Below are 11,974 nucleotides of genomic sequence, written 5' to 3'. Positions count from 1 at the left end.
ACCCGGGGTTGCTGGATGTGTGAAATTGGTAAGCAGGCCGTCTTGGAAAGGCAGGCAGCTGTAGGGGACTCAACATCATCCAATCCCCAAACCGGAGCTGTGAGCGCATGACCAACTAAGTCAGGTGCACGAAGCTCTGGCACCATCTCATTACCTGCCTATTAGTTTTGCCATCTTTTTTTCTTGTCCAACAACGAATTGATTTTCTCTAAGATAGGATGTGATTACATCCTGCCTACCTTTTTCTTGCCTACTCATTGATATTTTGCATGTGAAGACCCAGGCTCTGGGAGTGCCTGAGAGGTGCTGTTAGTGCAGTTGGTGGGGTCCTTGCAAAGGGTCTGCAGGGAGCTCTCTGAGCTCTTCCCTACAAAGGACCAATTTGTGAAAAGAGCTTAAAGATGCAAGGATGCAGATGCATCCACAGAGCAGGGCATGATGGATAGAGCAGCCCCATCAGTTCCAGTCCCTACTGGCTTCAACGCAGGCATACTAGGGGAAAGCCAGTTACGTGATTCCGCAACGAAGACCATGGCATTCATTGACTTCCACTGCATAACAGAACTGGAAAGTTTGTGGGGTAGACCTGGCTTCCTCCATGACTTAAACGTCTGTCTTTCTCTCCCTTGTCTCTGCTCTGCTTTTCCCAGTGTTGTCTTCATCCTCAACGTAAGCCCCACATTCACATCTTTCTTGTGGCCAGCAGTCCCAGGCCAAGTTATTGCCCTCTTTCACCCTCATTTGGCTTAGTCTCTGAAACAAATTCTGATTGCCAACTTGGGTCACAGGCCCTCCCCAATCAGGCCCTAGGGGTTGAGCATGGAGTATTCTGACTGTCCAGACACCCTGGAGGAAGTAGGTGTGGTCCCTTGATTCACAGCCCTATCAAAATCAGGTGGAGTCAGTGCTGTTAATTTACAAAAGGAAGGGAAGTAAGGCATACCCCGAAGTAATTGAGATCTTCCACATTCATGGTATAAATTTCTTTTCACATGACAACTCCATCAGGTTGATGTTAGCTGCCCATAGTTAGTGGATTAGAAGGCTACCGTTGATTAGCAGGGTCTGCCATGGGTGTAGGATATGGATGCTGTGGACACATGCTCTGTTTTTTGCTGCATCTGAACTTCTAGGGCATGAGAGGCTGGAAAGCTCACATTGATTTACTTTGGAGGGAAGTTCCTAATCACACATCAGAGTTGCTGATGCAGAAATCCCAGGCACATCATTAACTTGCTCCCAGCCTCTCTCCCCTATCCCATTTCCCTGCTTCACAGGAGCGTTTCCTCCCTGTTAAGGGCCTCTGCTTGGGCTGGGGGAGGAAGCCGGATACCCTAGCTGAGGACCCTCCTCTTCCCCTAGTGCCAAAAAGAGGTCCTCAAATATTCCCATTCTTGGGAGGAGGGGCTGTCCTGGGGCCAGGCTTTTCCATCCTGGATGGAGAGGAAAAAAACAGGAGAAGAGAAGAGATGAAAGAGAAGAGATGAAAGAGAAGAGAATAGAGTTCTGTAGCAATCTGGCCGCTTTACTCTGAACTGATTCTTCTCTCCCAGTCAACAGCATCCTGGCTGGTGAAGGGAAAAGGGCAGTGGCCAGGACGCCTGGGGTTGAAAGCCATCCCTGACTCAATGAGTGGAGGCCCTCGGCACCTCCTCTGGGCTCAGTGTCCCCATTCCTGAAACAAGGGGTCAGTACTTTACAGCCTTCTCTAGCCCAGACTTTCTGGAGTTTGATGACAATAGTAGCTCTTTTTTCCTTCTCATAATGGTTTCTCACACAGGGCCAGGGAAGTGGTTCCTTCTAGTCACAGACACAGATGCAATCCCATATAGATTTTTTAAAGTTTGTTTATTATTATTCAAAAAAATTTTTTTTAATATTTTGGCTGCACCACTCGGCTTGCAGGATCTCAGCTCGCTGACCAGGATCGGACCCTAACCATAGCAGTGATAATGCCAAATCCTAACCACTAGACCACCAGGGAACTCCCCAGATTTTTTTTTTTTCAATAACAAAGAGAACTTGGACCCACGTGGTCCTGACATATTTGACCTCCATTTGCTTCACTTGCATAGGGCGATGGTTTAACTGACCCCCAGTCCATTTTCAGTGATCATGAAACATGAGTTCAAATGCCAACTGTGCCTTATTGTATTACTTCTTTTCTCTTTTGCTGGTGACCTTGGGCAAATCACTTTGCTTCTCTGAACATGATATCCTTCCTCCGTAAAGTGGGGATGTCCACTATTGGGCTGGTGAGATATTCAAATATTTAATAAGCGTTTTGAAAATCATAAAGAATCATACAGGAGACAGGGATGAGCTGTTATTAAACTCTCACTCAAAACTGGCCTAAGAATGGGCCAGAAATTCCTTCAGGCCTGTTTGTACTGTGCCTTGCACGTAGCAGACACGTGGCAAATATTTGTTGAATGATTGGAATCCCAGGGGCTGTTTGAGTTGTGGTGGATCTCCATATAGCACTCGGGCTGTGCTACTTTACGTCCCAACTGCGGATCTCTGATAGGACAGCTGGGAGGGTGGGTTGTGGGCCTGGAGCAGGGCTGTCTGGTACCTGCTTGGTGCCAAGTCCATTTACTCGCCTGAGATGGGGCATCTGTCAGCCAAGGTAGGAAGATAGATTTCTAACAGCCGGTGGGGGGGGCGGGGTGGGAGGGGGCTTGTGTTTTTCTGATCGTGTTGTAGCTGTTTTGGGAATAAATTACTGTGGCTTTATAGCCCTTACAGGAGTTTCTGGAAAATCTAATTGGATGAATCCCAAAAACTGAATTCTTTTTCGAGTTTCCAACTCCCTCAGATCCTCATTTGGAAGGAAAATGGGGTCAGCCTCTTTGCCTTTGACAGACACCCAATCACCCTCCCAACGGGGTCACCTCTCCTTGATCTTGGAAGTCTCTTTTTTCCCAAAGGACTCCAAGAACATGGCTGAGCCACTCAGACACACAGCCACTCCCCGAGGGTAAAGAGGCAGCTTTGTCACCTCCTTGGCCAAGCGATCAAGCCAATCAGGACAGAGCTGGGGGGTGGGGCGGGGCGCGGGAGAAGCCGACTTCCTGCCCAGGCTCCTTGCCCTGTCCTCTGTTCCCCTCTCCTAAGAAATGGGCATTGACACCCAGAGAATGCTTTTACACCGATGTAGGTGCACACGGCTTAACAAGCACTGGCGATGCTCTATTGTTAATTAAATTAAACACCCAGCCCCCCGCCCCAGCCCCCATCTTAGAAAAATGCTCTGTGTAGCCAAACATCTGTAGCCCAGGATATGTGATCTCCCTCTGTTTTGTTTTGCTCCAGACAAAATGGTGGAAAAGCTGAAATTTATGCCTTGGAATCTGAGGCATTAACCGTTGTAAATCAACATTTGGTGCCCAAAGGTAGCAATTACTGCTCTCATTAATAGATTTCCCCAGCCTCCATCATAAAACAACTCTGGAAATGTCTCCAGGGACAGGGTGGGGGAAGCGTGCCTGGGAATCATTAACAGTCAAGCACCCTGGGCGTAGAGGGAGGCCGCATTCCTCTCCCCAGGGCCAGCCCAAGGGACGTGAGGGAAAGTGCACACACACAGGGTCCCCCAGACAGGGCCGGGGGGCTGCTGACATGAGGTGCAGGTCGAGCAGAAGCCCCACATCTGTGCAAGGCCTCCCAGGCAGGGGATCAGAAACACTGGGTCTTGAAGAGGAAAGGACTGAGGAGGGAGAACAGGCGGCTGAGGGAGGGAGGGACACGTGCTAGTCGGAGGGCAGGGGGAAGGAAGGCTCGCATCTCTAAGACTACAGATGACTTTCTTCTTTTGGGAACACCAGGGCTGGAGGGCATCTTGCCTTCAGTAACAACCTGGGCACAACGCAGGCCCCGGGGCTTGCCCAGGGTCACCTGACAAGTCAGTGTCTAACTCAGCCATGACCATGAAGCAAAATGTACAGGCCTGCCCAGAGTGTCGACCGTGGACCCTTTCTGTCTCTCTTTGGTTGGAACATAAACTGGATTTGTACCCAGGAAATAATTTCTTCTGTTCTGTAGATGGAAGCAGGGTGACGATGCTGAGGCCACACACGTGGCCCCTGGAAACGGTAGATGAAGAGGCCTCGCTGGGCTGGAGGGACGGGCCGATCCCCCTCCGGGCATCCCTTTATACCTGGGGATGGGTGTGAACGCGGGGCAAAAGGAACAGAGAATTCTCTCTGCTACTCGCTGATCCCCGCCTTAGCTCTGTGTTATTTTTCTTTTCCGGTGGGATTCTGACATCTCTTTTTCTGGGATATTCGCTTGTAGAAAGAATCCATATAGGATTTGGATGCGACGGGGCCTGTGTAAGAATCCTATAACTGCAGCCTTAGCCGATGAACAAGCTGTGAGGCCTTGTGAAAGACAGTCTCAGAACCTCTTCCCTCCTTGTCTGCAATGGGCACCATGGTTCCTCCATGAGACAGTGCTGTGAGGGTGGGTGCCCAGCTGTGTGTGCAGAGTGTGTGCCAGGCTAAGCAGCTGGCACGGGGTAGGTGTTCACAAACTACTTCTGAGTGAATGGAAAAGAAAAGGTATCTATTAGTGTAGAACAAGAGTGGGGTATCCTACCCTTCTGGGTCAGTTTAATTCTCCCCCTTGCAATTTACTCAGATGCAAGAAACCAAAGGCTTCCTGGTCCTCGGGCAAAGCTTGGCTCAGAGAAGCTGCCATGTTGCTCGGGGCACACAGCGGAGCACCCAGCAGGCGGTCGGCTTCCCATGCTCCATGCCTCCCGGCCCGGAGCCTCGTTTCCAGTTCCTGGCTTCCAGCTCATAGTAACTCCACCAGGCTGATTGACAGAGAGCATTGCCCCTTGTTTGTTCATTTTTGTTGTGGTAAAATATACATAATATAAAATTTACCACTTTCTCCATTTTTAGGTGGGCAGTTCAGTGAGATTAAGTACCTTCACATTGTTGTACAATCACCACCACTGTTCATCTCCACATCTTTTGCATCATTCCTGTCCTCGTGAACTAATAACTCCCCCTCTCCTTTCACCCAGCCTTGGTAACCTCTAATATTTCCTGTTTCTATGAATTTGACTGTTCTAGGTAAACTCATGTATGTGGAATCATACAATACTTGTCCTTTTGTGTTTGGCTTATTTCACTTAGGATATTGTCTTCAGGGTTCATCCGTGCTGTGGCATGTGTCAGAATTTCTTTTTTTTTCTTTTTTTGCGGTACATGGGCCTCTCACTGTTGTGGCCTCTCCCGTTGCAGAGCACAGACTCCGGACACACAGGCTCAGCGACCATGGCTCATGGGCCCAGCCGCTCCGCGGCATGTGGGATCTTCCCGGACCGGGGCACGAACCCACGTCCTCTGCGTCGGCAGGTGGACTCTCAACCACTGCGCCACCAGGGAAGCCCTCATTTGTTTTTAAGGCTGAATAATATTCCATTGTTTGTATGTAGCACATTCTGCTTATCCGTTTGTCCATCAATGATCATTTACGTTGTTTCCACATTTTGGCTGTTGTGAATAATACCGCCGTGAACGTGGGTGTGCCATATCTGTTTGAGTTCCTGCTTTCAGTTTTTTTGATATATACCTAGAATTGGAATTACTGGATTTATGGTAATTCTACATTTACTTTTTTGAGGGACCACCATACTAACCCTTTTTAAAACTTTCCCAGTGGAAGGTCAGTGCTGCAGGGGTGGTGTCTGATGAGAATAGACGCTCTGGGCCTTTCCAAAGTTAGGGCTGGGGGCTGGGGGTGGACAGGGAGGACCCTGGATCTGGCACAGGTCACCCCTTGGCAGTTCAGCACTGCCCTCCACCAACTGGGACCCATTTTACACTAAGCCCTGGGAGAAAGGAAGCACTAGTTCTGTTCACCATGGATGGACAGAGATTGTTTTGCTTCTTATGATTAAACACCAACTAAATCCCCTACCCCGTGTATACACACACCAACTCCAGATTTGGTTCAGAAAGGTGACTTAAGAAGTTTTAAGACATTGTGATTAAATACATGGGCTTTGGTGCCAGTTCAAATTCTGGTTTACAACAAGGACCTACTATATAGCAGAGGGAACTATATTCATTATCTTCTAATAACCTATAATGGAAAAGAATCTTAAAAAGAAAATATGTATATCATTATTATATATATAATATATGTATTATATTATATATTATATATATAATATATTATATATATTATATAATATATATATTATATATATAATATATTATATATATTATATAATATATATATTATATATTATATATATATATATAACTGAACCTCTTTGCTATATACCTGAAACAAACACAACATTGTAAATCAACTATACTTCAATTAAAAAAAATAACAGGGCTTCCCTGGTGGCACAGTGGTTGAGAGTCCGCCTGCCGATGCAGGGGACATGGGTTCGTGCCCTGGTCCAGGAAGATCCCACATGCCGCGGAGCGGCTGGGCCCGTGAGCCATGGCCGCTGAGCCTGCACGTCCGGAGCCTGTGCTCCGCAACGGGAGAGGCCACAACAGTGAGAGTCCCGTGTACTGCAAAAAAAAAAAAAAAAAAAACCCAATTCTGGTCTAGTCACTTACTAGTTAGGGATCTTGGACAAATCATTGAACCTGAGAGCGTCAGTGTTCACATATAAAATTGGGGTCACAGGTTGTTGTGGCCTTAGAGGGACATTGGGTGTGAAAAGCTGTGCACGGTCTTGGGCCAGAGGGAGCTCTGTCCAAGGACTGGGCTTTTGCTCTCAGAGGCTGCTGACCACGCCACGACTGGCGCGGTTAGAAGGTGTCCCCGACTGGCCGCTTGGCTCTGCGTCACCTGCCTGCTCTGGAGGGGGAGGGTGCTTGAGCCCCGGGTGTTCCACGTTCACTGCTGGGCCCCCCAGGTCCCGAGGCTGGCGCTGCCTGTGGGGAACGGCCCACAGTGGGGGGATTTATTATCTCTGGTCTCCGGTGCTTCACGGGTCATGTGACATGGCTAATCCTTAATTACACCTAATGTTAAAGGTTAGTCCACCTCTGGGATGTTTCCCAGCTTGAAGGTGCCTATGGAAAATTAGTTCATTCATAAAACACAGTGTCAGGTTACAGACCCAAGTGGCTTCCCCCAGCCTCTGGTGGAGATGGGGTTGGTGGAGGCTGCTGAGAAACATCCCCAAGCTTGCCTCCTGACTCATCCGTTACCTCTAACAGGGTGTCAAGTGAATGATTCCCTTCCAGAAAGATAGCAATCGTGCCCAGAGGAAGGGTGAGTTCAAAGGGCTTCAGAAGCATCGAATAATCACTCAGATGGACAGAGGTCAGCATGGGGGAAGATGAGGCCCAGGAAATTTCATGGTGGTTGTTCAGCTTCCCTGTTCCTCAGCAACTGTCCCCCCACCCCCATGGCTGCTATACTTTGTATGGTCAACGGAGACATTGCCAAGCTGCTGAGAAGTGCTGGGGCCCCGACTCCACCCTGGGCAGTGCCCCAGTGGGCCCAGAAATCATCACAAGTGGCTGCCCTCCAGGGCAGCTTTGCTGGGTCCAAGTTCTGCTTGCTCTAAAGATGACTTCCCATCAGTCCAAAATTTATTAAGTCACCCAGCAAATGTTCATTGGACACTCACTGTGCCAGGTACTATTCTAGAACCTGGGAATGGATTGCAGTGACCAAACCGACAAAACAAGAATGGCTACCCTCCCACAGTGTCCATTCTAGTGGTGGGGGGAAAGACAGACAATGAACGAAATGTAGTAGTAAAATGATAGCATTATCTGATGGTGATAAGTGCTATGGAGAGAAAGAAAGCAGAGGAGGGAGAGAAGAAATACTAGCCTGGGTATGTGCTGCAAGTTTTTTTTTTTTTTTTTTTTTTGCGGTACGCGGGCCTCTCACTGCTGTGCCTCTCTCGTTGCGGAGCACAGGCTCCGGACGCGCAAGCCCAGCGGCCATGGCCCACGGGCCCAGCCGCTCCGCGGCATGTGGGATCTTCCCGGACCGGGGCACGAACCCGCGTCCCCTGCATTGGCAGGCGGACTCTCAACCACTGCGCCACCAGGGAAGCCCTACAAGTTTTGATAGGGTAGTCAGAGAAGGCCTTACTGTAAGTTGAGAGTGGAGCAAAAAAAGGAAGGAGGTGAGGCAGTCAGCCATGAAGAGATCTGAAAGGACAGTTGCTCCAGGCAGGGTGAATAGCAAGCGCAAGGGCCCTGAGGCAGTAAGATGCAGGTATGTTTGAAGAGTAGCAAGGAGGCTGTGCAGCTGGAGCAGAGAGAGTCAGGGGAAGAGTAACAGGAGATGAGGTCAGGGAAAACAAAGACCACGCCTCGGTTTCTGTGCCTCTAGCCCTGTGCTCAGCGTTTCCTGGCCTTGACCACGGATGTAATATGTCGACTGTAATGTTTTAGAGTAGGGATCAGCAAACTACAACCCTTTGGCCAAATCCATCCAGTTGTTTTCGTAGATCAAGTTTGATTGGAACAAAGCTGTACCCATTCATTCACATATTGTCTATAGCTGCGTTCAAGCTAGCAGGTCAGAACTGAGTCACTGTGACAGTGACTGGATGAACTGAAAGCCTAAGATATTTACTACCTGGTCCATGTTTTAGGGCACGGGCTTTGGAGTTAGACCACATTGGTTCAAATCTCTGCTCATTTATCATCCAAGCGGCCCTGGGCAAGGTACTTAACTTCTCGGAGCTTTATCCTCCCATCTGTAAAATGCTGATAATATCTATCTTACAGAGTTTTCTGAGATTAGATAAAACAACTAATATGGAATGCATGCACCTGATAAATCCAAATACTTTTTAAGGAGTCAGCAGTGGGTGCACAGTCCTGGACTCACAAGGACAATATCTTAGCAAAAGTTTTCACTGGTCTCAGTTTTCATTAGTCTCAGTTTCTCTGTCTGTTAAGTGGGGATAATTATTTGTGAAACTAAAATGAGATAAAGTGTATGGCTTGTAGCAAGCACATATTAAATGGAAGTTGCTGCTTTTATTTTCATCAGCTTTACCCTCCATCGTCTCCTGTGTGGGGGGCCATCTGCAAATTCTCCAGGATCTGGGAGAAGAATCCAACATCTGTCTGTATATCCATGTGCTGCTGCCCTGCTACCGGCTCCTGGTACACACCTCAGCAGAAGGGAGTGAGTATTAAAAGGCCTCCCTTTCCCACATCTTGACATCCGGCCTAAACCCACTGCTACCTGAAAGAGCGCCAACCTGTTCAGCATGTTTGAATTTGCAGACAACCTCTTATTTATTCTCAGAGTATCCACAAAGCTGAAGCTTGTCATGGGTTTTTATCATGTGGCAATAAGTACTGTTGGGGAAGGTCTATCTTCGCAAAGCCCAATTAGCGTATTTATTTATTAGGCTCTTCTTTCATCAGGTAAGAGTAATCGGAGGGTCATCGTAGGATTCTGCCCGCTGAAGCCGGTTTGAGCATTTGCCGATTGGCGGGGGTGGATGGCAAATGGTAAGAATTTGGGATGGGATGGCGGTCTGGGCTTGGGAAATGTTGATTTTGTTGGAGGACTTTGTCACGCCGCCTGGCTGTGATGACAATCCACTTGAGTTACATTGCATTAAAAAAAAAAAAAGTGGCGAGAGTCCAGTGGTTGAAATGCAGACGCCCACATGTATTTATATTTGCAGTGCCTGGGCCATGTGTGCAGTGATACAGCGAACAAGAAAGTTGTGGAACTGAAAATAACATATGTCTGTCTCAAGTGCCAGAGGAAATTGTAGCACTGGCGAGAAGGGGAAGGGTCCAGATTTAGAGACGGGGAAAGAAATATGCTCCTTGTTCAACTGTGGTGTTTATACACAAGCCCTCATTTCTCCTCACACATAATGAACAGCCACAAAACTGACAGGAAAACAAATGCAAAACGGGGCAAGTTGATTGCTTCTTTGAGAGCTGGTTGGCGTAATGGAGTCCTGGATTGAAAATGAAGTTCAGGCAGATTGAACTCTGACCCCCCACCCCCCTGTTGCAGTTTTCTGAGTTCCTGGGATCTTGTTCATGAGAACGAAGCTGTGGATACAACTGAAACGGGTAGAGGTGGAGATGGTTAGAAAGGGATTCCTCCTTCGCCACAAACCTCCTTGACTTAAAAATGATTGAAATAAAAAATCTCCAAACCAATTACTTTCCGTCTCTTGAGAGCCAGAGGATTGTCTAGGGTTTTTCTGGACACAGGGACCCCAAAGATCATATTTCTCTTCTGGGTGGGGTGCTATTTTTAAGGCTTGGTTACCAGCCTCCAACTCTTAATTCCATGTGTCTATATGTATAAATAGATGTGACTAAATTTAAAAAGAAATAATATTCACATCTTTGGATTTTTTCCACCCTCACAAAAAACAAGTAATGGTTTTGACTTCATTTTCCACATTTCTCTGCCGTTTTGACGTTAATCAGACACAGCCCAAGACTAGGAGCACATTTGGTCTTTGAAAACAAAAAAATAGATTTGGCCTCTGACTCCTCTGGATGGTTCTGTAATTCATTGCTCTCAGAGCACCCCTGGCAACCCAGAACCCCAGCTCAGACCTCAGATCCAGCTGGAAACCTCCTACAACGGCCCTTGGCTTGAAACTAGACCCTCAAGATTTTAACATCATGTTGGCCAAGCCACTGATGTCTAACTCCCCCTGCCTCAGTTTTTTCATCTGCAGAATGGATGTGATACTCTCACCACCTGTCAGGACCAGAAGAGGTTGGGAGGAGTTGGAGAAACACCCAGGGTGGGTTTCAGAGTAGCTGCTGAAGTGAAATAGAACCCGATGGCCACTCAGCTATTGTTTTCTGCTTCTTCCTCACCTTACTGGTTAAGTGTGGCCAACACCCAGTTTTCATGTCAGGCATGCGGGCCCCAGGGACCTGAGCCTGGGGGCTAAGCTATCACAGCCCGAACACCTCCTGCAGGCCAGCACCAGGTGTCTGGCCTTCGTTTGCTTGGTTACACCTCACGACAACTGGCAGAGAGGCATTGCTGGTTCCATTTCACAGACTGGGAGACTGATGAGCAGCTGCTCCTTTCACACCAATTGAAACGTAATACTCCCAGCGGTTAAAAAAATATGTTACAACCAACCAAAGAAAATGTATGCAGCTGTCTGTGGAGGAGGATGGGGCAGGTGGGCAGAGAGCAGGGCATTTAGGCTGGAATCTTGGGAGGAGAGCGCCATATCCTTCCACATCCTGTGTCGTGGGTCGAATAGTACCACCCTTACCTCGAAAAGAAAATCTGTGTCTACCCAGATGTCAGAATATGCCCTTCTTTGGAAATAGAATCTGAAGATGTGTAATTCGTTAAGGATCTTGAGAGGAAATCATCCTGGATTTAGAATGAGCCCTAAATCCAATCACTGGTGTCCTTCCAAGGAGAGGACAGGGCACAGACACAGAGGGAAGAAAGGCCATGAAGACAGAGGCAGAGACTAGAGCCAGAGGATGCTGGTAGCCACAGGGAGCTCCCAGGCAAGGAAGGATGCTCCCCTAGCGCCTTTGAAGGGAGCATGACCCTGCTGACACCTTGGTTTTGGACTTCTGGCTTCCAGAACGGTGAGAGAATAAATTTCTGTTGTTTTACGCCTCCAAGGTTGAGCAATTGGTTAGGGCATTCTTAACAAACTAACACCTTCTGGCGAGCTGTTTACATTTGGTCACCAGAAATAAAGGCAGGCAGGAGCTTGTACTGAACACACACGAGGAAGGGCTAACTCTGTAAAGGGAAACATTACATCTCTTTGGTAAAACAAAACAAAAGGCAGAAAGTCCCTTGTTCTTTTCTTGGAGCATGCCTTAGAGATAGAATCCCTGAGTCTGCGAGGAGTCCAGCAGTGTGAGGTGTGGGAGCAGGGGAATGATGTAAGACGATATGATTTATTGCTTTGTTGAGCAATGTTTTCAGCTGTGGATCTTGCTTTCAAGCTTAAACTATTGCTGAAATAACAGGCAGGCCAAGG

General features: G+C 47.9%; 1 long non-coding RNA gene across 2 annotated transcripts; it reads left to right on the top strand.

Annotated features, from left to right (window-relative positions):
• Positions 1-2,504: 2,504 nt before the first annotated feature.
• Positions 2,505-11,565, top strand: LOC308610733. Of its 2 annotated transcripts, none has more exons than XR_014014626.1 (4): positions 2,505-2,629; positions 9,007-9,144; positions 9,390-9,476; positions 11,391-11,565. It is a non-coding gene; the product is annotated as an uncharacterized lncRNA (long non-coding RNA). The 2 variants fall into 2 exon arrangements; XR_014014627.1 differs by lacking the exon at positions 11,391-11,565 and adding an exon at positions 9,656-10,137 and having other exon boundaries at positions 2,506-2,629.
• Positions 11,566-11,974: the final 409 nt, after the last annotated feature.

Source organism: Mesoplodon bidens (assembly GCF_964165515.1).
Source record: "Mesoplodon bidens genome assembly, contig: HAP1_SCAFFOLD_1382, whole genome shotgun sequence".
Lineage (NCBI taxonomy): Eukaryota > Metazoa > Chordata > Mammalia > Artiodactyla > Ziphiidae > Mesoplodon > Mesoplodon bidens.
The sequence above is the reverse complement of the archived record's forward strand: the minus strand, read 5'-3'. Positions and strand labels throughout refer to the sequence as shown.